Source organism: Macaca fascicularis, chromosome 6 (assembly GCF_037993035.2).
Source record: "Macaca fascicularis isolate 582-1 chromosome 6, T2T-MFA8v1.1".
Classification (NCBI taxonomy): domain Eukaryota; kingdom Metazoa; phylum Chordata; class Mammalia; order Primates; family Cercopithecidae; genus Macaca; species Macaca fascicularis.
This window is the reverse complement of record NC_088380.1, coordinates 134,645,607-134,671,055: the sequence shown is the minus strand read 5'-3', so window position 1 is coordinate 134,671,055 and position 25,449 is coordinate 134,645,607. Positions and strand designations below refer to the sequence as shown.

The 25,449-nt window shown below is 37.4% G+C and overlaps 1 long non-coding RNA gene across 3 annotated transcripts in view; it reads left to right on the top strand.

Moving 5' to 3' along the window:
* Positions 1-67: 67 nt before the first annotated feature.
* LOC107130062 (uncharacterized) overlaps positions 68-25,449 on the top strand; it is a 149,014-nt gene continuing 123,632 nt past the window's right edge. Inside the window, exons 1-2 of one of the 3 annotated variants that reach the window (XR_010587592.2) lie at positions 68-179; positions 7,248-7,369. This is a non-coding gene — a long non-coding RNA (uncharacterized lncRNA). Of the gene's footprint in view, positions 415-7,247; positions 7,370-25,449 lie in introns of all 3 variants that reach the window. The other 2 variants (XR_012414045.1, XR_012414046.1) reach the window with 2 other exon arrangements.

The window sequence follows — 25,449 nt, the reverse complement described above, 5'->3', positions numbered from 1 at the left end:
ACTCGCAGTACTTGGGCTGAGCCGGAAATCTCGCGAGATGCTGCAGGCGTCAGTGCCGCTTCCCACTAGGCGCGTGGTACCCGAGGCCGGGCTGGAGCCGCAGGCTCGCAGCTATTCCTGCGGGCGATGCTGGGGGCTTTCCGGTCGGGGCCGCAGCCGCTTCCGGAGCCGCGGGCGAGGTGCGTTCCCCAGCCGGGTTTGCTCTGGGCTCTGGCACGCCGCCGGGAGTCTCCGCTCGTAACTCCGGGCCTGAACCCAGGGGTGGGAGGATTTCCTCTGTGCCGCTTTCGAGCAGTAGACTTACCCTGCTCGGCAGACCTAGGTTAGCATAACCAGAGATTGATTCCAGTTGTGATGCAGTGGGTGTCTCCACACTTCTGATGACACCTTTATTTTAAAAGCTGATGTTCCAAGGTGAGAAGGCAGCCTCGTTGAGACGTCATGTTGTTTCAAGATGAGTTTTAATTTAAGGCATTTCCAGAAGTGATATGAAGCTCATCTCTCAGAATACAATGCCGGCAATAACTACCCATGAAGTCCTTACCAGGAGGTTTCTGCGTGATTTGGGTTGTGGAAAATGCCTCTGTTTATATAGAAACAGAAAGGTACTCCTCTGCAGGTCTAATTTCTCTTCGGTAAAATGTAAGGGAATATAACTGTTTTCCTACTTTCTCAGCAGCAGAAATTTTTAAACCTAGTTTATGCCCAAAGCCCTAAGTAAAATCAATCAATGGCGTCCTCCAGTCACTTGGTTTTTATTTATGTACTTTATTTGTTTGTTTGGTTTTTTGTTGTTGTTTTTGTTTTTCTTTTTTTTTTTTTTTTTTTTTTTTGAGATGGAGTCTCCCTCTGTTCCCCAGGCTGGAGTGCAGTGGCGCGATCTCGGTTCACTGCAAGCTCCGCCTCCCGGGTTCACGCCATTCTCCTGCCTCAGCCTCCTGAGTAGCTGGGACTACAGGCGCCCGCCACCGCGCCCGGCTAATTTTTTGTATTTTTAGTAGAGACGGGTTTCACCGTGTTAACCAGGATGGTCTAGTCTCCTGACTTCGTGATCCGCCCGCCTAGGCCTCTCCAAGTGCTGGGATTACAAGCGTGAGCCACCGCGCCTGGCCCTTGTATTTTTAAACTTGACTTTATGAAGACGAACACCATCGTTTGCTAAGCACTTGAAATATGGTGAAAGAGCCACAGAGTTGGCAGAACTGTTTGCAAATGCTGTAAGTAAAAGCTGCAACCAGGCAATTTTCAAAAAATTGTCATAAACATTATCTTACTTGAACTTCACAACTTTTCAGCCTATTATCTCTATAAGATGGTGAGGGAAAAACAGCTGTTGCATCAGGATTTTTAAAGCTCCTTTTGATAATAACCAGAGGAGGCCAGAAAAATGAGGCGGTCCTTTAAGCAGTGCAGTTTTCTTCTAGGGAATTGCTGCATTAGTAGATGATCTGTGCAGTACCTTTCAACTCCACGACGAATTCTGCCACTATTGGAACTCAACATTAATTTAGTTGAATAAATATTGAACAGCTACTGTGAGCTACTCTGTATTTACGGGATATATCAGTGAGCAAAACGGACAATCCCATCTCTCATGGAGTTCATTCTAGTGAGAGAAACAATAGACAAGATAAATAGGTAAAATACACAGCATCCAAGCAGTGAGTCCTAAGGAAAGGGAAATGGGATATTTGTGTGAAATGGGGATCATAAATTTTCCACAGGATGGCCTCACTGAGAAAGTAACATTTGAGTGAGGAAGTGAGTGATGTGAATTCTTGGGAAAAAAGGTGTCCCAAGCCGAGAAAAACCAAAGAAGACCCAAAGGCAGGAGCATGCATAGCATGCTCGCGGAATTGCATGTAAGCCAGTTTGGCTGGAACTTGCTTAAGAGATGGGAAGAAACAAAGGCAGTTACATCAGAGAGCTTAAGATACGGGCCGTAATAGATTAGAATGTTTAGGACCTTTTTTGGCTATTAGATCTACTTGACTTTGAGTAGAATGGTGTGTTAGTCAGCTCAGGCTGCCATAACAAAATACCATAGATTGGGTGGCTCAAAGCGTAGAAATATATTTTCTCACAGTTCTTCAGGCTGGAAGAATGAAATCAGAGTGGCAGCATGATCAGGTTCTGGTTTTCTGTTTGGCTTGCAGACAGTACCTTCTCATTGTCTCCTCACATGATAACGAGAGCGTTGTCTCTTCCTTTTCTTATAAGGGCAAGTTCTGTGGGATCAGGGCTTTACCCTAATCACCTCATTTAACCTTAATTACCTCCTTAAAAGCACTATCTCCAATACAGTCACCTAGGTGTGAGGAGAGGATTAGGGCTTCAACGTACGACTTTGGCGGGGTACACAACAGTCCTTGGCAGATGGCAAGTTGTTGGAAGGTTTCAGTGAAGGAATGACATCTGCCATTTTTTAAGGATTGATCTAGCTGTCTTGTAGGTAGGCAAGGGATAAGTGGTTGAGTCAGAGAAGCAAGGAGATGTGTTAAGAGTTGTTACAGCAATCCAGGAAATGATGGTAGCTCTTTGACCACAGTGGGTAGCAGTGGAAATGGGGAAAAATAGTTGAATTCTGGGGACATAATAGAATTTGCTGATGGATGTGAAGTGTGAGGGTCCAAGGGTTTTGACCTGACCAGTTGGAAGAATGGTATTACTATTTCCTCAGATGGCAAAGGAGGTTAAAGGAACAGATTTGGGTTGGATGAATATCAGGAGCTTAGTCTGAGATGTCTGTTGGAGGAAACACACAAATGTGTGGTAATAATAAGTAGTAGTCACTCATATAAATGTGTAACTGCAAAAAGAAGTGCCAGGAGAGAGGAACATGGTATAAGGAAAAAGCAAAATAGGCCAGACTTAGTCAAGACGGAAGTGACTTTTTAACAAAGGTGTAAAGGAATATTAGGACCAAACTGTAACTTGCAGAGGGTTTCAAACAAGGGAAATATTGTGGTCAAATGCCCTCATGGAGTGAGCAGGAACTATAAAAGAAGCTTGAAATCAGTTTGGTTAAAGCATAGGGAGGGATTAGGGAGCACAAGTAGTAAGAGATGAGTCTGTATTCTAAAAGCCCTATAAAAGCATTACTGGGTTTCCAGATAGATAGGGACACATGATCAGATTTGTGCTTATTAAAACTCTCTAGGCCTGGCAAGGTGGCTCACGCCTGTAATCCCAGCACTTGGGAGGCCAAGGCAGGTGTACGACTTGAGCTCAGGAGTTCAAGACCAGCCTGGGCAACAATGATGAAACCCCATCTCTACCAAAAAAAGCACAAAAATTAGCAGGGCATGGTGACATGCACCTGTAGTCCCAGCTCCCTGGGAGGCTGAGGTGAGAGGATCACTTGAGGTGGAGGTTGTAGTGAGCTATGATTGCGCCACAGCATCCAGCCTGGGTGACAGAGTGAAACATTGCCTCAAAAAATAAATAAATAAAAATAAAACTAGTTATATTATGAGCAGAAGAGTGGATAAGAGGAAGAGTAAGCATGGGAAGGCAGGACACAATATCACTAATCTAGCCACGAGTTGATAGTAGTAATTTATGTCCTGGATACTGTGCCAAAATCTATACATTCATAATCTTACTGAATTCTCACAACACTATGAAGAAAATCATAAGATTACATCCATTTTACAGATGAAAAACTTGGTTAAATAAAAAATAAGTAATTCCAACATTAATGACCACATAAAAGACCTACAAAGGGCAGGTGGCCTAAGCGGTAAGAAGAAAATCAGATGAAGGCATTTGAAAACAGGATCAGCTGTGTTAAATTGGGCCAAGAGGCAGAGAAAAATGAGTTGAATATATATTGACTTTAGTAACATGTATTAGCCAACAAAATGAGAGAGTAGTCCAGTAAGGGGAGGGCCACAAACATTCCAGGAGATATCAAAATGTAGTATGTGAAACTTATGAAAAATTTCTCAGGAGAGGTCTCCTCTACTTAATTGTTGGCAAATATTTTATTGTCAGATTTACCAGGTGTCAGTTTAGAGACTAACCTTGAGAAGACTTGCTGTCAGTGCCATGGTGGGGACCTGACTTTCTTTGCTGTATTTCCTTTTTGCCACAAGGCCAGCCTTTGACATTGTGTGTGTCTGAGTACTTAATAATATGTATTTCATATAGTTGGAATTTTAGGATTAGAAGTGACTTGCATAGTTGTTATTCCAAGCTTCTCAATTCACAAATGCTAAAAGAAGACATAAATTATGTTAGACGTACAACTTCTCGAATCTGCAGCATCAGAATATGTGAAGTGCAAAGCCATGTAGAACCTTTGAAATCAGCTCCCTTTTCTTTTTTTTTCTTACAGTTAGTTTTAGTTAGACATGCTGTGCCTACATTCTGCATGGTTGTGGCTTTGCTGTTTTATTAGATGGCATTCAGAGTACAAATTCAGTAAATGATATTTCTCTTGAGAAATAATGTGCTTATCCTATTACAGGAAAAAGAAAAAAGTTACCCTAAAGAAGCATTTTTATAGGCCTAGCACAGTAGCTCATGCCCATAATCCCAGCACTTTGGGAGGCCAAGGCAGGCAGATCAGATGAGGCCAGGACTTTGAGACCAGCCTGGCCAACATGGGGAAACCCCGTCTCTACTAAAAATACAAAAATTAGCTGGGTGTACTGGTGCGCGTCTGTAATCCCAGCTACTAGGGAAGCTGAGGCGTGAGAATTGCTTGAACCTGGGAGGCAGAGGCTGCATTGAGCCAAGACTGCAGCACTACACTCTAGCCTGGGCGACAGAGTAAGACTCTGTATCCAAAAAAAAAAAAAAAAAAGCTTGTTTCCGTAGTAGATGTTATGATTTTGCTTTCCTACCTAAGTCCCAGTCACCTTCCTCTTTAATTAAAAATATTATAAAGATTTTAGTCAGTCATAGAATCAAACATTAATTGAAATTGTACTGTGCTTTTCTGCTAGACAATGTATAAATTCATATTTTTAAATTTTATCTTTCAAAAGAGATAGCTCAAGTGTTTTTGCTTACCCAGGTAATAAATTCATGACAAATGCATTTAAAAAACAGTCTTTTTCTTTCTTATCCCTACTTTTGTCTACACATGTATTTGTTGTAAAGCTAGTCAAGGAAATCTTTTCCAATTTAAATTCTTTATTAGAAAAGTTATTTGTGATTACTTTTGTACTTCTGACAGGCTATGGATATTTGCAAACTTCAAAGTTCAAAATTGTTATCAAATATTAATATGTGAAGGAATTACTTGTATATAATAGCTTAGTGATTACACACATTGACTCCAGCACCAGACTGCCTGGATTTGAATCTCAGCTCCATCAGCTCCACTATTTGTTGTGTGATCTTGGCCTAGTGTGACCTCTGTACCTCAGTTTCCTAATCTATAAAATGAGGTATAACAATGGTAGCTTTTTTTTTCTTTTTCTTTTTCTTTTTTTAAGGCAGGGTCTCGCTCTGTCACCCAGTCTGGAGTACAGTGTTAAGATCACAGCTCACTGCAGCCTTGATCTCCCAAGCTCAAGCGATCCTCCCACCTCAGCCTCCTGAGTAGCTGGGACCACAGGTATGGGCCACCATACCCGGCTAATTTTTTTGTTTTTTGTAGAGACAGGGTTTGGCCATATTGCCTAAGCTGGTTTTGAACTCCTGGACTTAAGCAGTCTGCCGGCCTGGGCCTTTCAAAGTGCTGGGATTACAGGCGTGAGCTACCATATCCAGCTTTCTTACGGAGCTATGAGGATTACATTAAGTACTATTCGTAAACTACTTAGAACAGTGCCTGATAGTATGGTAAAGCCTAATGTATGTAAACATTAAATAAATGCTTAAAACTTAATATTTTATTCAAAAACCAAACAGTGCTAAGATACAACCTTTAGGTCATATCTTTTCTTGCAAGTGTGTCCTGTTTTGTTTTTAACTTTGCTTTTTGTTTTGATTTTGAGAGGTATTTAGGTAATTTTTTGAGTAGCATATAAGCTGTTTTTTTTTTTCTGTTACAGATTTTTAGGGCAGTTTTTTGTGTCATTATGTTGCTGCTACATATTTGGAAGATGGAACAAACCCAGACAAAAGATTATTCTTTTTTATTCATCTTAAATCCATTTTTTTTCCTTCATCTGAGCCCCTTAAAACTAATGTGTTACTGGTAAGTTGGTGTGTTCCTGTAGTCCCAGCTACTAGGGAGACTGAGCAAGGAGTATTGCTTTAGCCCCAGAGTTCAAGACCAGCCTGGACAACATAGCAAGACTCCCATCTTAAAAAAAAAAAAATCTGTACAAATATGTTATAGGAAAGTTTTGTCTGCATTCACTACATTGCACTATACTTTAAAAAAAGATTTAAAATACAGATACTGACATTTAACACACTTGTACTCTTATCTTAATAATTAGTTTAATTGCTCCCCCTTTATGGAGTCAAATATAACGCATTTCCTAAGTAATTGTATACTTATATTTTCTTCAATATTAATGAAAAATCTCTAATATTTTTATCCTCTTATATTTCTTAGTGATTAATCCATTTTGACTTTTAAAAAGCCATAAAAATAAGATAACGTTTTTATAATTATTCTAGATGCCTGAAATTTTTAAAAAATCATAAATATGGAAAAGATCTTAAAGGGTTACGTAATAAGCCCCTACTTTACACAATATTCTAACTTTGACACTTTTGTTTTAAGAAAAGAATTTTTAGTAATACATCCTAGTGGTTACAAGTCCTTATTACATAGCATTGGACATTAATAATTACTCAAATACTTATTCAAGAATAAGATGTTCTTACTAATGACTAAATTAAATTATTCTCATAATAATTCAATTTTTTGGCTTCTTGTCTCGTTCTTCAGAGGTTATGGTAACCCATAAAAGTGTAAGGTTATTTTCAGTTTTATTTTCTAAATGATTTCCTCTTGCATGTCATTATAGGACTGAATTTCTAAGTATGTAATTATTTTTATTACTTTCTTCTGAGCCCTTTCCAAGTAATTTAATCTTCCTTTAAATGTGGGCCAAAACTATTAGGTTCAATATTGCAGTTTTTAAAAACATGATTATGAAGGTAAAGACAGGTTGTTACAGTTCATGTAATTGTTTTCATTTAAAACTGAAGTACCAGCTGACTTTGAATATGGCCCTGAGTGTCAGCTCTTCTGATTAGTCAAGAAATGTTTCTTGTTTTTAAGAGATTTGAACTAAAATTCCATTGTAACCAATTTCTTTTTTTTTTTTTTTTAGACTGAGTGTCTCTTTGTTGTCCAGGCTGGAGTACAGTGGCATGATCTCGTCTCACTGCAACCTCCACCTCCCGGGTTCAAGTGATTCTCCTGCCTCAGCCTCCCAAATAGCTGGGATTACAGGTGCTCACGAACAGGCCTGGTTAATTTTTGTGTTTTTAGTAGAGATGGGGTTTTACCATGTTGGCCAAGCTGGTCTTAAACTCCTGACTTCAAGTGATCCACCTGCCTTGACCTCCCGAAGTGCTGGGATTACAGGCTGAGACACCCACCACGCCTAGTTGAATTGTAACCAATTTCTAAAGACATAAAATTCTTAATATATATTCTATATTATATATAGATATTAAATTATTGATATATTGTCCATATTATATAATTCTTGATATATATTCTATAGCGTAATTCTTGATATATATCCTATTATATATCAAGAATTAAATCTCTATAAGAAGTCAAGTAATTAGATATTTATTATTTAAAATATCTTTCTAATTATAAAGTAATACATGATTAATATAGAAGTCATAGGAAAAAAGCAAAAGGAAGTAACACTTATAATGCCATCACCCTGAAATAACATTTTCCTATTTATGGTATTACAAAATGATTTATTGTATGTTTTATAATTTTTAAAACCAGTAATGTGAACATTTCTCCATATATGAAAATGGATATCTTGCAATTGTATGATTTCTAATGGCTTCATAATATTGCATCATGTGATTTATCATAATTTACTGAATCTATCACCTATTTCTAAACCCTGTTTATTTCCTTTTAAATAAGAGCAAGCAGTGCTACATTGGATATCTTTGTGCGTATATCTTTCTTAATTGAGTATTTCCTTAGGATAAATTATTAGAAGTGAAATAGCAGGGTATGTATATTTTTAAAACTTTTGGAACACATATCAGACTTGATTTTCAGAAAGGTTATTATCAGTTTATCCTTCTATCAACGTTGTGTTTGAATGCCTGCCTTCCACTACCCCTATAAAGTCTGAGTAAAATCTTTCTTCTTAATCTTTGTCAATCTGATTAGCGCAAAAAAAAAAAAAAGGTTAATTTGCAAATCATTGGCTCCTAGTGAGGTTATAGTTTTTAAAGTTTATTAATCATTTATATATTTTTATTTCTGAATTGCCCATTGATATCTATAGTAGACCATTACTGTATCCTAGAAGTGTGGTTTCCATTCTGTCTGGTTGTGGTAATAGCATACAAATTGTTGTTGTTGTTTTTGTTTGGGTTTTGTTTTGTTTCTTTGGTGAGGTGGGGGTAATTTGTTTACTGGAATTACCTCTCTGTGTGTAGTTTTGGAAGGACATAATAGAGGAGCTTGCCTACCCCAGCCAAATTGTGAACATATGACCAAATGTGCCAGTCTGGCTCTGTTTTGAATTTTGGGTGATGTGAGGCAAAGTCAGAAAAGTAAGTCCAGTTGTGGGACTCTCAGTTGCTTATATCTCACTTCCTCCTTCCCTGGGGAACTGCCTTGCCTGAGGGCAACCCAAGGCCACTGACTGGCTGATGGTGAATATAAAGGGCATTGACTCTATTTGGGACAATTCTAAAGAGCTATTACTTCAAAGAACACCTTGTAGGATGGACTGAGGCTTCAGCTGCATCCTCACTGCGAGTCTGCTTCTTCCTCTGCCCAATCCTGCCTTCCTCATTTCCTTATAGTTGTGTCTCCTGAGAGCACTCTCCATCAAACTTTCTCCATGCCGTTTCTGTATGCTTTATCTATGCCATCACTGTGCCACCTCAGTCTGTTTCTAAGGAACTGCCCATTCCAGTGGCAGTACTCAGGGAAGACTGTATGGTAGTTCCTGCCACCAGCACCCTCTGGAACTACTTCCCTTGTCCTGCATCTGTTTCTTCTTTCTTTTAACTTTCCCATACTCTCACAGTAATTCACTTCATCTAAGTTAACCAGAGTCTTGGTTTCTGTGGCTTGCAACCAAAAATCAGTATTAATACAATGTTCTTTGTCATTTTACCCATTTTAAGAGCTTTTTCATGTATTATGGACAAGAACCCTAAACGAAATTGGTTTTCTCCGGTTAGTTGCATTGCAGTTTTGTTTATCATAGTGTTGACATTCAACTATTTAGAAAATTTATTATTGTAAGTATCTTGGTCTTTGTGTATGTGTGATTTTTACCTTTGATATAATGCAGAGATCCCCAGCCCCTGGGCCACAGAACGGTACCATTAGGAACCAGGCTGCACAGCAGGAGATAAGCAGCAGGCAAGCAAGGGAAACTTCATCTGTATTTACAGCCACTCCCCATCACTCACATTACTGCCTGAGCTCCACCTCCTGTCAGATCAGCAGCGGCATTAGATTCTCATAGGAGCGTGAACCCTATTGTGAACTGCGCATGGGAGGCTTCTAGGTTGTGTGCTCCTTATGAGAATCTAATGCCTGATGATCTGTCACTGTCTCCCATCACCCCCAGATGGAACCATCTAGTTGCAGAAAAACAAGTTTGGGGCTCCCACTGATTCTACATTGTGGTGAGTTGTATAATTATTTCACTATATATTACAATGTAGTAATAATAGAAATAAAGTGCACAATAAATGTAATGTCCCAAAGTCATCCACCCTCACCACCCCAGTCCGTGGAAGAAAATGGTCCCTGGTGCCAAAAAGGTTGGGGACCACTGATGTGACGCATATGTAATGCATAGAGAGACCTTTAATGTCACATGATCATATACATAACAATTCATGTGTACATATTTTTAAGATTTTATCTTTATCCCCTAATTCTTATGACAAAGATTTTTACCTTGACTAATGAAAACGATTCAACTATTTCCTACAAATAATTTAACTGAGTATTTAGACTTTTACATTAAAATTTTCTATAACAATATCTTCAAATTTCAGTGCTGAAATAACAGACATTTCTGTTTTACTCAGACAGCAATCTAGAAATGACCTGTCTGAAGCTGGCCAGGCAGCTCTGCCATTCTTGTCAGGAGGCTTCTATGTCTGATTTAAAGATAGGAGCCTTCATTTGTTGCTATTATCTAGTCAGTGAGAAGGAAAAAGTAGAGAGTAGAAAACAACTCCCTATCACACACACATGCCAAATCTTATTGGTCCAAATTTAGGCAGTTGGCTGTACATGGCAGATTGGGAAATAGTGTTTTACTGAAATCCCCCATGATGACAAGTTCTGCCCATTGGTAGAAACCTGTGTTTTCCTGTGTTATAAAGGTTATAAAACATTTTTAATACTAGTACTAAAATGGTATTGTATTAAACATGTAACTGAAAGTGTTCCTACAAATATTAAGTGAAAATTAACACATGGCTAACATTTAAAAGAAATGTTCCTCTTACAAAATGGTTTGTGTGTGCGTGTGTACCTGTGTGTGCATGTATGCTATAACAATTCAAAACTTCATTCTCCTTCACCTCTGCTACCATATGTTTAAATGTGGAACATGAGTTAAGAAGATTTTGGTTTTGGCCAGGCATGGTGTATTAGTTCATTTTCACACTGCTGATAAAGACATACTTGAGACTGAGTAATTTATAAATAAAAAGAGGTTTAATGGACTTACAGTTCCACTTGGCTGGGGAGGCCTCACAATCATGATGGAAGGCAAAAGGTACGTCTTACATGGCGGCAAATGAGAATAAGAGCCAAGTGAAAGGGTTTCCCCTTATAAACCCATCAGATCTCATAAGACTTATTCACTAACAGGAGAACAATATGGGGAAACTGCCCCTATGATTCAATTATCTTCCACCACCGTGTCCCTCCTACAGCATGGGGGAGTTATTGGAGCTACAATTCAAGATGAGATTTGCCAAACTGTATCACTTGATGTCTCACACCTGTAATCGTAGCACTTTGGGAGGTTGAGGCAGCAGGATCGCTTGAGCTCAGGAGTTCAAGACCAGCCTGTGCAACAGAGTGAAACCCCATCTCTGCAAAAAATACAAAAATTAGCCATACATGGTGGCACACACCTGTTGTCTCAGCTATTTGGGAGGCTGAGGTGGGAGAACTCATTGAGCCCAGGAGATAGAGATTTTGAGATTTTAGTGAGCCAAGATCACGCCACTACCCTCTAGCCTGGGTGACAGAGTGAGACCCCATCTCAGAAAAAAAAAAAAAAAGGCTGGGCATGGTGGCTCACACCAAATTCCAGCACTTTGGAAGGCTGAGGCAGGAGGATCACAAGGTCAAGAGATCAAGACCAGCCTGGCCAACATGGTGAAACCCCGTCTTTACCAAAAATACAAAAATTAGCCCAGTGTGGTGGCACACGCCTGTAATCCCAGCTACTCGGGAGGCTGAGGCAGGAGAATTGCTTGAACCCAGGAGGTGGAGGTTGCAGTGAGCCAAGATTGTGCCACTGCGCTCCAGCCTGGCAGCAGAGTGAGACTCCTTCTCAAAGAAAAAAAGGAAAAAAAAAAAGATTGTTTTGTTAAGTAGTGGTTTTTAGCCTCTTGACATGCTTTTTTATGCTTCTTATAGGTTCTTGTGTGAGGCTAGGTGAATATGAATAATGATGATAGGAAGGATATATTAGTATGATTGTCTAAGAGTATTTGCAGTTTATGAAATATATCAGGAAATGTTCTTGAAAAGGAATGGCTAAATCTAATTTAGGAATGAATATTAAAGGTTTAAAAATGAAGAAGTAATTAGAAGTTCCATCTTCTAACCTAACTACAGAATCTCTTCTCTGTACTGGTACTAATTTTTATTATGATGGTTTGGACACAGTTCTGTATTCAGCGTCTTTGTACTTTATTTTTGAGCTATAAATGCCCAAACCTTAAAATTTATTCTGCAAGCCTAAGGATGATTCTTTTGTATAGATATACCATTGTACAAATATGCCATAATTAATATAGCCATTCTAATGTTAATTACTATTTTAGTAGTTTCGAGGTTAGCTTTTATTTTTTGCTATTGTAAACACTCCTGCTGTGAACATTTGTATACACATACCATGGTGAATATATGAGTAGATTTCTCTCTAGGGTGTATATTTAGTAGGGTATTGCTGGTTCATGGAGTATGTATATCTTCACCTTCAATAGATAATGATGCACTGTTTCCCCAAGTGGCTGAACCAAGAATGGCATTATTTTAAGATTCTTTACCATAACTTCAAGTATTTGCTTAAAGTTTCTGGAGAAAGGGAAAAAAATGAGTTTTACTATGGTATTAGATTTTATTATGAAATGAATTTTAAAATAACATCTAAAAAGAATGGAAACCCATTTTTTTGCAGTCATCGTTTTGAAAGGGTATCTCAGTGTGGATGATACGAATTCTATACCATACATATTGAATGACTGGGCCCGTGAACAATTATCCATGTGGTTTCTTTTCTTTAAAATACTATTTAACAGTACCACAATAATAACTATTATTTAAAATATGTTATATATGTACAAATTTTTTACATATATGTGGCAAAATAAAAGTTTAAATCAGTCATGAAGATATAAAATGAAAAATGAAGTCTACTAATTCCTCTCCCTAAAGATCTGTTTTATCTGCGTCATTGTTTCTTTTGTTTCCTGAAAAAAATTATATATATTTCTTCATATAAATAAATGGATCATAATGCAAAAGGTTTTTTTTTTTTCACTTTTTTAACACCATGTATGATTCTTTCTGCTCAGTGCTAAATAATATTGAATTGATTGGGTATGTAATAATTTATTTAGGCAGACTGATGGAGATTTAGATTATTTTCCGTTTTTTGTTATTACCAGTAATGGATCAGTGAGTACACTGGAAAATGAACCTTGCAGTTTTTGAGAGTTTATTCATTAAATTCCTAGCTATAAAATTACAGTTGAGACAGTACAAATATTTTAAATTTTGATATATATGGCAAAATTGCCCTCCAAAAAGTTGTTTTAATTTACATTTCTATCAACTGCTACTTGCCAACATTGTGTGTTATCAGAATATTTTACCTTTACTGCTCTCATAGTTGAAAAGTATAACTTATTTTAGTTTGCATTTATTTAATTATGAGTGAAGTTGAGCATGATTTCATTTGTTTTTCTTTCTGTGTCGACTGCCTGTTAATACTGTTCATATCTTTTGCCTGTTTTTCTACTAAGTTGCATTTTTTTCTTAGTGATTTGTAAAACTTGTAAATTAAATAAATTAATGTTTTTGTCTATTATGTGTTGCAAGTATTTTTCCCATTTTGTGGTTTTTATACTTTGTTTGTAACTTTTTGTACATAAGTTTTAATCTTCTTTGTGACTTTCAGGTTATATATAATTTCCAAATTGCTTAGAAGCCCATTTCCTGTGTTGCCCTTTGTCTTGTAAATGTATAATGATAGGTAAATTTAGTTTACATATAACTCAGCCTTTTTTCTTTCTTTTTTTCAAAGAAGTCTGTGAGAACACACCTAGGAAAAATACACTGTAGACAGATGAATATGATAAATCTAATGAGTTTGGGTTGTCAAAAAAAAATGTGTTTAATATTTAAATGATTCCTATTTCCTTTTTCCTTCAGGCATCCTAAAAGTCAGTAAGTGGGAAAGTTTTATTAGTAAAGAACATTGTCTTACCAGACATAAAGTAATCCTTTTCTCCAACCTTCCTTCAAACTGCTGGTTCTTACCTCACTTGAAACACCCTATCAGAGACTAGCAGATGTTCCAGCATCTCTCTAAAATTTATTTGGTTAAATGTCGGCATGTGATAAATGAAATGAAATGAAATTGATTTATGTGGACTTTTTCTATATTCTAAATTTGCCTTGGAAATCATATAATAGATATTTTAATAGAACAGTTAAAATATGATTTTATCAGAACACTTAAGGATGTATAAATGAGTTAGTATATAAATATATAAAAATAGTCCACGCGAACCTATACTTAGTCCTCAGCTAAAATGACTTCTAGTTTAACCCAAACTATAGTAAAGAGACTGAACAAATCTAAATAGCAACACTAAGTAGTGAAGAGCAACTAATCATGCAAGACTTTTTTAGTTTATATTCTTCCTATATGTTATAAAGTTACGTTAAAATTACTCAGGAAAATTATGTAGTGGAACATCAGATCTTAGCTGCAGCTTTTGTTCAGTAGTCTAGAAACTCAAAGCTACCAGACCATACTTAGTTGGACACAAGAGATTCCATATTGTCTCCAAAGTAATCTTGCTTTCTCCAGAGCTCTCTAGCTCAGGCCTATATTAAAGCAACATCAGATCAGTTCTGACTGGATTTCATACTTCGAGTTTCTAGGGTTAAAAAGATGTCATGTTAGAGAATTCTGCTAACTGCCCCATGTCTGACATTTAAAGATGATCTAGATTTTCTCAAAAATACCCAATTTTACAGCTTACTGTTTCTAATAGAAGCAGCTTTTTAAATATTTAACTGAATGTTACATAGTTTACATCCTTGTAAACATTCATCTTATAAAAGAGTTCTTAAAAAAAAAGTCATAATTTTTAGAAACACTGTTCCATTTATAATGCTGCCAGAAAACTGCTTAGTTGGCTCTACTTCTAGATGTTAAATATCAACTATAATACTTGTTAAATCAATACATTTTTAAATGTTCTTACAGTGTTTAAATTTCTTCTGTAAAATGTGTATTTCTTATTAAATGCTGGGATTGAAATTATTTCTTTGTGTATTTATTATTACTATTATTTGAGATAGAGTCTCGCTCTGTTGTCCAGGCTACAGTGCAGTGGCACTATCTTTTCTCGCTGCAACCTCCGTCTCCCAGATTCAAGCGATTCTCCATCCTCAGCCTCCTGAGTAGCTGAAACTACAGGCGTGTGTCACCACATCAGGCTAATTTTTATGTTTTTAAAAGAGCTGGGGTTTCACCATATTGGCCAGGATGATCTCGAACTCCTGACCTCAGGTGATCCACCTGCCTTGGCCTCTCGAAGTGTTGGGATTACAGCCAGCTGTACACTGTGCCTAGCCAAATCCTGGGATAATTTTAAAACATTTTGGACTGCAATAATAAAATTTTATAGAACATGATATAGTTTATGCATCCACCAAAGAAAATGTCGAGTTACCAAATTAGTTAGAAGATGACTACAGAGTAAGTTATCACCTGGCCCCTACCATAAATCAATCCTTCTTCATATCAGAAGTTTTTAAATAGCTGAATAATAGTTTTTTAAATGTTAAGATTTTAAACTGCCTTTAGAAATCCCTATAAGGTGATGTAACTATTATTTCCTCCACTCTTTAAGATAATACTGAAAATACTTTAGCACTTGGCTCAGATGAACTTTTAAAATGATACAACTCATAAAATCTGAAGGCCATTATAGATACAAATTTAGATTATTGGATCACAGTGCTCCATGATTCTCTTGTATTTCTCTATATCTTCTCCATGATTCTCTTGTATTTCTCAATCAGAGGCATTGACTTTGTTCCAAACTATCTTTTCTTAAATATTTGTAACTTGTAATAGCAAACAGCCTTGGAAGATTGAGATAATGTCTCCCTGCAGAGCAAAGAGCAGGTGTGCTTACTGTCCATTATAAAATATTTGGGTGCCCTAAGCTCCTTATCATCTCCTGTAACCAGCTACTGTGCATGCTGGTGTCACCTGCCTCTCTTCATATTACCTGGTGGAAATTGGGGCATAAGGAATTGGTACTAATGCTGATGTTCTGATGACTGCTATTGCTGTAAATAACAAAGTCATTTGTTTCTTACGCTGGATTATCCTGTGTCCCACTAGCATCCATGAAATTGTAGCAAGCTAATTTACTAGTCTGCAAGTAGGATAAAACTCTCAGACCTTTACAGGTCTTGGCAAGATGATATAGGATATGTCATCAGCAAACTTTTTCTGTAAAGGGCCAGATCGATAATAAATGGTTTCTGTCACATATGTTTCTTTAATTTTTTTTTCAACCCTTTAAAAATGTAAAGCCCTTCCTTAACTTACAGACCATCTGAAACCAGTCTTTTGGTTATATTTTGTTCATGGGATATAGGTTGCCGACCTCTAATGTAGATCATGGGATCAAATGACTATTCTCCGCCCCCAGCAAGTTCCCCAGAACTTCTCTCAAAATTATGATGGCTTGCTTTTCAAACATGCTTTTCTCATGACTATAATAAAATGAAACATGTATTGTTGCATGTCTGCTTGAAAATAAAATATGACTGTAAAATTAATTAGATAATAAAAAGAAACAGTAGTATCTTCCTAAGTGATTTTTATATAACCTCAAGATAATTCAGAGGGCAAAATGCAATTAAAATTGCATCCAAAAAGAAAACAAGAAAGGAAGACAATATAAACAGAAAGCACTTCATAAAGTGGTAGATTTAAATACAAATGTATCAATAATTACATTAAATGTGAAAGAAGAAAATACTTCATTAAGTGACAAAGTCAATGTTGTACTGTTTACAAGCATGATGTTTAAATTGTGAGAATGCAGAAATATTAAAAGGATAGAAAAATATGTCAGCACTAGCCAAAGAAATACTAACATAGTTATATGTCAGATACATTTATAAATGTTCAAAAAAAATGTTTTTAATGAAAATGTATATATTTTAAAATTTGATTTCATAAATCAAATTTACATAAAGTTAGATGAAGCAAATGTCTTAGTCTCATTTCTGCTGCTGTAACAATATCATAGACTGTAATTTAGGAAAAGAAATATATTTGTCTCATAACTCTTGGGCTGGGAAGTCTAAGAACATGGTGCTGGCATTTGGTGAGGGTCATCCCATGGAGGAAGGCATCACGTGGCAAGCAAGACAGCACTCGAGACAGAGAGGAAATCTGACCAAACTCATCCTTTTATCAGGAACCCACTCCAGTGAAACTAACCCACTCCCATCATAATGGCTTTGATCTATTCATGAGGGCTCTGCTCTTATGACCAATCGCTTCTTAAAGACCTCACTTCTTAACACTATTATAATTGTAACTATCCAATGGGTTCATTTTGCCCACTGTCCAGATAGAGCCTATTTATCAAGATGTGGGAATTGTAATAGAGAGTTTAATACATGTTAGATCAAGCTAAACAGGAGATAGGAATTTTATTATGACTTAAATCAGCCACCTGAAAATTTGGAGGCTATTTGAGGATAGGTTGACAGGCAGGGGGTGAGGGATTAGGAAATGCTGATTGGTTGGGGATTCAATCATAGGGGTGTGGAAAGCAGCCCTACTGCACTGTGTCTGCATCTGTGTGGGGGCCATAAGACTGGTTGAATCCAGCATTGCAGGTCCACATGGGGCTATCTGGTAGTCAGAAGTGCAAAAGCCTGAAAAGACATCTCAAAAAATCAATACAGGAGTAATCGAAGAAGTTAACAAATCTCGTGACCTCTGGAATAATAGGTGGTAATCTTTTATACCTGTATTTTAGCAGGATTCAGGCCCCTCTCATCTTCCTAATCTGGTGGCCTTTCGTTCATTTTATAAAAGTGGTTTAGTTTGGGGGAAGTGTTATTTTCATTTAAACTGTAAATTAAATTTCTCCAAAAGTTAGCTTGGCCCACACCCAGGGATGATCAAGGGCAGTTTGAGGTTAAAGGCAAGATGGAGTTGGTTAGATCAGATCTCTTTCACTGTCATAAGTCTCTCAGTTATAATTTATGCAAAGACAGTTTCACAATGGCAATTAAATTTCAACATGAGTTTTAGCAGGCACATTTGAACCATAGCAGCAAACTATAAGGTAAAAGCATTTGTAAAAATAAAATGATAAAATGTATGCTTCATAATGACAAAAATACTAAGCCACTATGAGGGTATAAAATATATGTGTATCTAATTATATAGCATCAATGTATACAAAGCATTACTCTGAACTGGGTCATGTGCACACTACGAGGACTCGCTATGGTTTAGAAGAGTCAGGGTCAGCCTCACCAGGAACTCATAGCATAGGAGATAATGATTCTCCAAAGGGATGTATGCTGGTGAACAAACTGAACCACATCATGAAGTCCTTTTCATCTTAGCATCTTCTTCTATAGCAGTGCTTTTCAACTTAGGCTGCCTATTAGAATCAACTAGTGATCTTTTTAAAAATACTGATGCAGAGACCTTCCCTAGACCAATTAAATCAGAATCTTGGAGGAAGGGAGGAGGGCATTGATATTATTGTTTAAGATCTCCAGATTATTTTACTATGCTGTTTCAGTGTTGAGAAGCACTGAGTTACTATGTAAATCATTGATGTAATATTTAGGGCAGTAAATAGCAAAGATATTTATACATATTAATCTGTTTTTCCATGTGAGTTCTGTAGTTACCCAACATAAAAACTGTTGTTTTTAAAATTACGGATCATTACAACCTGTGGTTCTAAGTAAAGATTTTAAAAAGAGAAAAGTTTAATCCTGCAACAATTGGTTAACCCTTCTTAATTTAGAGGTACCTTGATAAGTTCTTGATCATCAAGGTAATCAAAGTTAAGTTAACTACATTACCACATGAAAAACAGTCAGCTGGTTCACACAACTGCTTTAACTCCATAGGAAATTGATACATTAGATTTCCTAGATTAGAAATTGGCTAACACCATTATCAATGATATAGGTGATAGATGGTGTTCTAAAAGGAATTTTCTGAAAGATACCTACTTTCTCATTAGTTATAACTACATTTTAAATGCTATCTCTTTCTCAAAAGCCAAAGCTACCCTTCTGGAAGTACAAAGGATCAGACTTCAGGCAGGACTTCACGTGCTGTCACGTGTCAAGTTCTATAACTTCAGATAACTTGAAATGGCAACCGCCATTTCTGAGTTCTAATACCATTTTAGTAGATAGATGCTATTGTACTAATAGATGCTAATACTGGGTTAATCCAATATGTTATGCTCACCCTTTGTAAGGAGTAAAAATGGCCATTCTCTCTCTTTTTTTTTTTTTTTGTTGAAACAGAGTCTTTCTCTGTCGCCCAGGCTGGAGTGCAGTGGCAGGATCTTGGCTCACTGCAAGCTCTGCCTCCCAGGTTCATGCCATTCTCCTGTTTCAGCCTCCCGAGTAGCTGGGACTACAGGCGCCCGCCACCATGCCTGCCTAATTTTTTGAATTTTTTAGTAGAGACAGGGTTCCACTGTGTTAGCCAGGATGGTCCCAATCTCCTGACCTCGTGCTCTGCCCGCCTTGGCCTCCCAAAGTGCTGGGATTACAGACATGAGCCACCGCACCTTGCCTTTTTTTTTTTTTTTCTCTCTCTCTCTTTTTTTTTTTTTTTTTTTTTTTTAAGACAGGGTCTTTCTCTGTCACCCAGGCTGGAGTGCAGTGGGGCAAACATGGCTTACTGTAGGCTCAAGTGATCCCCCTGCCTCAGTCTCCCAAGTGCCTGGGACCACAGGCATGCACCACTACACCCAGCTAATTTTTAAAAACTTTTTGTAGAATAGGATCTCACTTTGTTCCCCAGGCTGGTCTCAAACTCCTGGGCTCAAGTGACCCTCCTGTCTCAGCCTCCCAAAGTGCTGGAATTACAGGCATGAGCCACCATGCCCAGCCCTTTCTCTCTTTTAGTGTTAGTATAACTATACATTTGTAAGCAGCAGCATGGCATAGTGAAAAGTAACTTTTAGGATCAGATATGCCTGGAATTAAATTCCATATGTGCTATTTATCAACTGTGTGGTCTTGAACTGGTTAATTTGTTAATGCCTCACTTTCCTCCACTGTAAAATAAGAATACAACTCGTCTTGCAGTGTTGTGAGGATTAGGAATGATAGCTGTCAATCTTCTGCCATTTTGCTTCAGAATTTTACAAAATTGTAAAAAAATGAGTAAATATATTCTCCTTATAAAACTTAGAATTACAAAATATGAAATTATTTGCTGACCCTATCCCTTCCCATCTTGCCAGTAGTAACCACTAATATTAGTTTGGTGCATACTGAGACTAAATATACAAACCGACAAGGACCAGACCATGTATATCAATAGAACTCGGACACACAACCTCTGCAGCAACCAGCCTGGGAAGCCAAACCGCAAGCTCTGATACAATTGGTTCAGAAGTGTCAGTGCTTGGTCAATGACTGTCAGCTTTTAACTCAGAACCAACAAGACAAAGCCAAATGTACTCCCCAAACCAACCACATAAGATGGCTTACTTGTAATTACCCACCTCTAGCTTCCCAAACCAACAGTTTCAATTGTAGCATTTGTGAGTCTTCCCTCTTTTCACTATAAAGCTTTTCATCTCTGCCTTGGCTGCCTGTGAGTATCTGCCAAACACAAGTGATGGTGTTTGACTCCCTTATTTTAGTAAGTAATGAATAAATAGCTTCTGATTGTTCTCATTTTGGGTGGTCTGTGTTTATATCCATAGTATGGTTCCAGTCTTTTTATTGTGCATATACCGATGGACATTATATGTGTATATCCCTGGGAAATATATACCATTTTGTGGATTTTTAAAAACAAAAATGTTACAAAAATGCCCTAGAAATCTATGCATGTTAATTCATCTCCATTATTTTAGCTAGAGGGAGGTAGTAGTATGTCTTGGCATCTTTAACACAGCTCTGTGGTGCTGCCTACTTCAGTGCTTGCTTTCCTATCTGTGTCTATCACAGAGACATTCTTTTTACTTTTACACCCCATCCTACTTCCCTTTCACCCCCATCCCCAGCTTACTCCTTTAATACATATCCTTTGAACTGCAGTCGATTCACTGTGAGGTTGGCTGGCTGTCTTCTTCCTTCATGGCTGCTAGTAATGAGTGTTCAGTGGCTGTTTCTTCAGCTGTGCAAAGTTAGAGCGTGTCTGGGAGTTCAAAGGCATTGGTCTCTGGTTGGTATATGTCCTGTGTATTGCCTGATCAATTTCTGCATTACTGACTGTGAGAAACTACAAGTCTTACTCATGCTAGATTCTTTCACCTTGAGTCAGTTTTTCAGTTGTATGTAAGAAATTTTTTCCAGTGAATTAAACATACCAACCTTAGAAACTGGCTTGTGAAGGAAGTAAAATAAAGTTAAATGCTCCATTTATCTTTTCTTTTACCAAATAATTTAGGTAAACCTTGCAGTCACCCAAATAATGCCCCTCCTGGTAAATACCAAAACATTCAGAATTAGGACACCTAATGGTAAGGTCTAAGAAGAATCACTTTTAAGATCTGCCCGTTTGCATGGCCGCTAAAGCCTCTAGACCACATAAGAACAATTTAATGAAGTGATACTAATGTAGACTCTGGAATAATATAGCTTGCATGTGTTTTTTGTGGCTTTTTGGTTTTTTTTGTTTTGTTTTGTTTTGTTTTGAGACAGGGTATTGCTCTGTCTCCCAGACTGGAGTGCGGTGGTGTGATCTTGGCTCACTGCAACCTCCACCTCCTGGGTTCAAGCGATTCTCGTGCCTCAGCCCCCGGAGTAGCTGGGATTACAGGCATGTGCCACCACACTCAGCTAATTTTTGTATTTTTAGTAGGGATGGGATTTCGCCATATTGGCCAGCTGGTCTCGAACTCCTGGCCTCATATGATATGCCTGCCTTGGCCTCCCAAAGTGCTAGGATTATAGGTGTGAGTCACAGTGCCCAGCCTAACCTGCATTTGAATCCTGCATTTGAATCCTCATTCCTCTGGTTTAATAAACATGGGCAAATTTTATAACTTCTTTGAGTCTAAGTTTTCTCATGTTTATAATGAAGATGAAATTACTTACCTTATAGGTTTTGTTGGGGAGGCAAATCTTTTCCTCTGCCCTCTTAGGTTCAGTTCTTGAGGTCCTGGGAATTAAACTTAGACAAAACATAGATTTTTATTCACGCAGGAGCACACAGAAAAATGTGACTCTAAATAACTAAAGATGGGGGTTTATATACCTAACTTAATAGGGGAGAGGTAACTTAATGAGGGAGAAGAAGGAGGGAGTAAAGGCTTCTATGTAGGGAAGAACAAATGAGTATTTAGGGGAAGAAATGAAAAAGAAGAAAGTTTGTGATAATGTTTGTTTATGCAGGTACAAGTGGTCTTCTCTGTCTTCTTTCTGGCCAGTAAAATTCTCTGGAAGAGGGGATTTATGGCAGCCTCACTCCCAGTAGTTTCTGCATTTAGTGAGATAGGGTAAGTCCTGAGAAGGCGTTTTTCTGCATCTGTTGAATTTCAAATGTCTTTAGAATAATCTTTATATCAATTCTGGGGTTCTCGGTGAGTCCCTACAGGTTGTTGTGAGAATAACTAAGGTAATATGGCAAAGCTGTTAAGTTAGCACTTCACAAATATTTGCTTTTTTTATTATTTGAAAACTAGTCTTTCTGCCTTGACGCCAGTAGCAGATGGGAAATTATGGTGATTTTTATTTCTAACATTGATCCATTTTGCAGATCAGCCAGTCTGCTTAATTCCTGAGTCAACATTTCCTATGTAGTTACCCAAGTGCTGACTCAGTGCTTTTTCTCATGTTCAATTAAACTCCTCATCTAACTTTTCCAAATCAATTTCTCCCTGATTGTTGACTTGCAATTGTCCTAAATAATTTGAGCAACTCAAGAAAATTAACATCTGCTGAGATCTGTTTCTACCTTTCGTAAGTTTCTCTTCATTCCCTTTCAATACCCTGGGATGTCACTCAAGGCTCTTTTTAAACCTATTATCAGCTTCACCTCATTTGACTTTTTGCCCATCAAAAGTGAAACAAAAGAGTGAAATCTTTGCTTGTGTAATCCTCTCATGTTATCAATTGTTTATAAATGTTTAGTATTTAAAGAGCCACTAAGGGCCAGTGGGGAAAATGCATCTTGTGGATGGATATCATTGTTTTTTGCTACTTAATAATGTCATGGACTTTCATATGAGATTTCTGTAGCTGGAATGAGAAAAATCCTAATAAGTTTAGAATGGGTCAGAAGATTTGTGCAATGGAGTGAATGTCCGTGTGCTTCCCAAATTTCATATGTTGAAACTATAATCCCAGTGCGATAGTAGTTGGTGGAAGGACCTTTGGAAGGTGGAGCCCTCATGAATGGGATTAGTGCTCTTAAGAGACCAGAGAGCTAGCTAGCTGTCTTTCCACCATATGAGGGTACAACGAAAAGTTGACAGTCTGCAACCAGAAGAGGACTCTCACGAGACCCTCAGCATGCTAGCACCCTGATCACAGACTTCAGTCTCCAGAACTGTGAGAAATAAATTTCTATTGTTATGTCACCCAGTTTATAGTACTTTGTTATAGAGGCTCAAATTGACTAAGATAATTTGGATATTAGGTTATATTGCTTGCAGGAGGTATGTAACTTCTTGAAACATGTAAACTGTCTGTGTTGTGTTCTGCTGCCTAAATCCACCAGATAAATATTCAGTTTACTTTGCTTGGGAATACCGTTACTCAAAAATATCTTAGATGTTCTCTATACAAATGCAGAAGAGTAAAAACAGGCTAATTATTTCCCCATTTTATATTAGTAATTGCTATTTTATTTGTCAGCATTTCATTATGATTTAAACAATTGGTATAGGTATATTAATATAATTATTTGCTAGTTGCTAAAAAATATATGCTGCATCTTATAAAAATGCATTTAAAAAACACTTGAATTGGTCATTTAACATGAAAGCGTCATTTGATTTTGAATTCAGAGACTAAGTTGCCAAAAGAGGAAAATATTTAATGCCATTCCCTGAAGGCTAGTAGTTTATTATTGGTGGGATCACAGGAGGGAGTAAATTTAGAGCTGAAAACGACTCACTGATTCTATAGTATACTTGAATAAAATAAGATCACTGTCCATTTAGCTGGCCAAATAGCTTGGCACAATATGGAAGAAGGAACTAGTTTGGCAGCCTTGGGAAATATGATTATTATAAAAAGTTGTAATATTTTTAAACAAACAAACCATCAATTCGTTTTAAAACCAGGATATTTCCTCATTTGGTTAAGTTTTTTAATACTAGAAAACTAGAATTGTGACTATGTGTATCAGAATAGAGATGAACTTTAGGCTCTTTTTGATATGGAATTTGTTCCTGGTTTACTGGCAGCTATTTCAAGACTTGGGGTTCTGGAGGACCTTTTTCTTAAGTTCTCTCTATCTCCTAGGAAAGAATTTGAACACTAAAATGTCATTTAAAAGAGTGCCAACTCAAATTAGAACATCATTTACAATAAAAGATAGTAGGTAAGGTTTACAAGTGTAATTACCTGGGTAATTCAGGATAGGAAGCACTAATTTTTCTAAACTGTCAAAGATAATTAAGAGGTTATGGAGTCAGCCTGAATTATCCCAGTGGTTCACTGTACAATTCAAATATACATGGTGACTCTAACTCCATACTTACAATTTTAAGGCTTATTTTGGGAAAAAAAAAATGCCTTTGCAAGCTTTGAGATACATTACTTAAAACTGCAGAGCCTCTTCTTGAAGACCACTGAAGCTAACTAGCATATATTTCCTTGCTTGATGAGGTCTTCAAGAGCCTGATGATTATTCCTAAGTTCATGTATTATACACAACTAACCATTTGTCCCATAGCACCTCATTTTCTCCAGCTAACAGATGAATAGTCTAAAAAATCTGTTCTCTTAATTGAACAACTGTCTCGCTCAGAACTCAGTGGGATGAAGCCAATTGTTCACAAGACAGAGAAGTCAGGAAAGGGCCTGACTTCTGAATGACTGATGATCCATATCTTAGCACAGAGAGTTTGACATAAAAGGGTCTCATGAACTCTAGGTAAGGCAGGTAGCTGGCCTTGAAAGCCTGATTAGAAGTGACACCTGGATGGCCTGTCCCTTCTGGCCTACTATTCAAGGGGAGAGGTGATGCAAGAGCCCAGTAAGGAGGCCTGGCAAAGGTGAGGCAAGATTCATTTCTCTTGGGGTATTGGAACAGAATGAAAAACAGGACCAAGTCATAAGCTCAGTTAAACAAAACAGCACCACAGACTCATAACCAAAATTGAATTATGTTACCACAGACACCAAGTAGCCACACAGAACTCCTCTCCAGCTTCCCCAAACCTGCTTTTCTGCCTTTCCCACTTCAATAAATGACACCACCATCCATTTTCCCCAGGTCTCCCATGCTAGACCTGTTACTTTTTTATCTCTCAGCTCCAAATATCTGCTGTCTGCTTTCATAATCAAGTTTGACTGCATATTAAAACTGTAGCAAAAAACATTGGCCGACTAAAAGCTGGTTTCATTTCCTTAAGGATTAAAAGAACTTGGTTTTACAAATA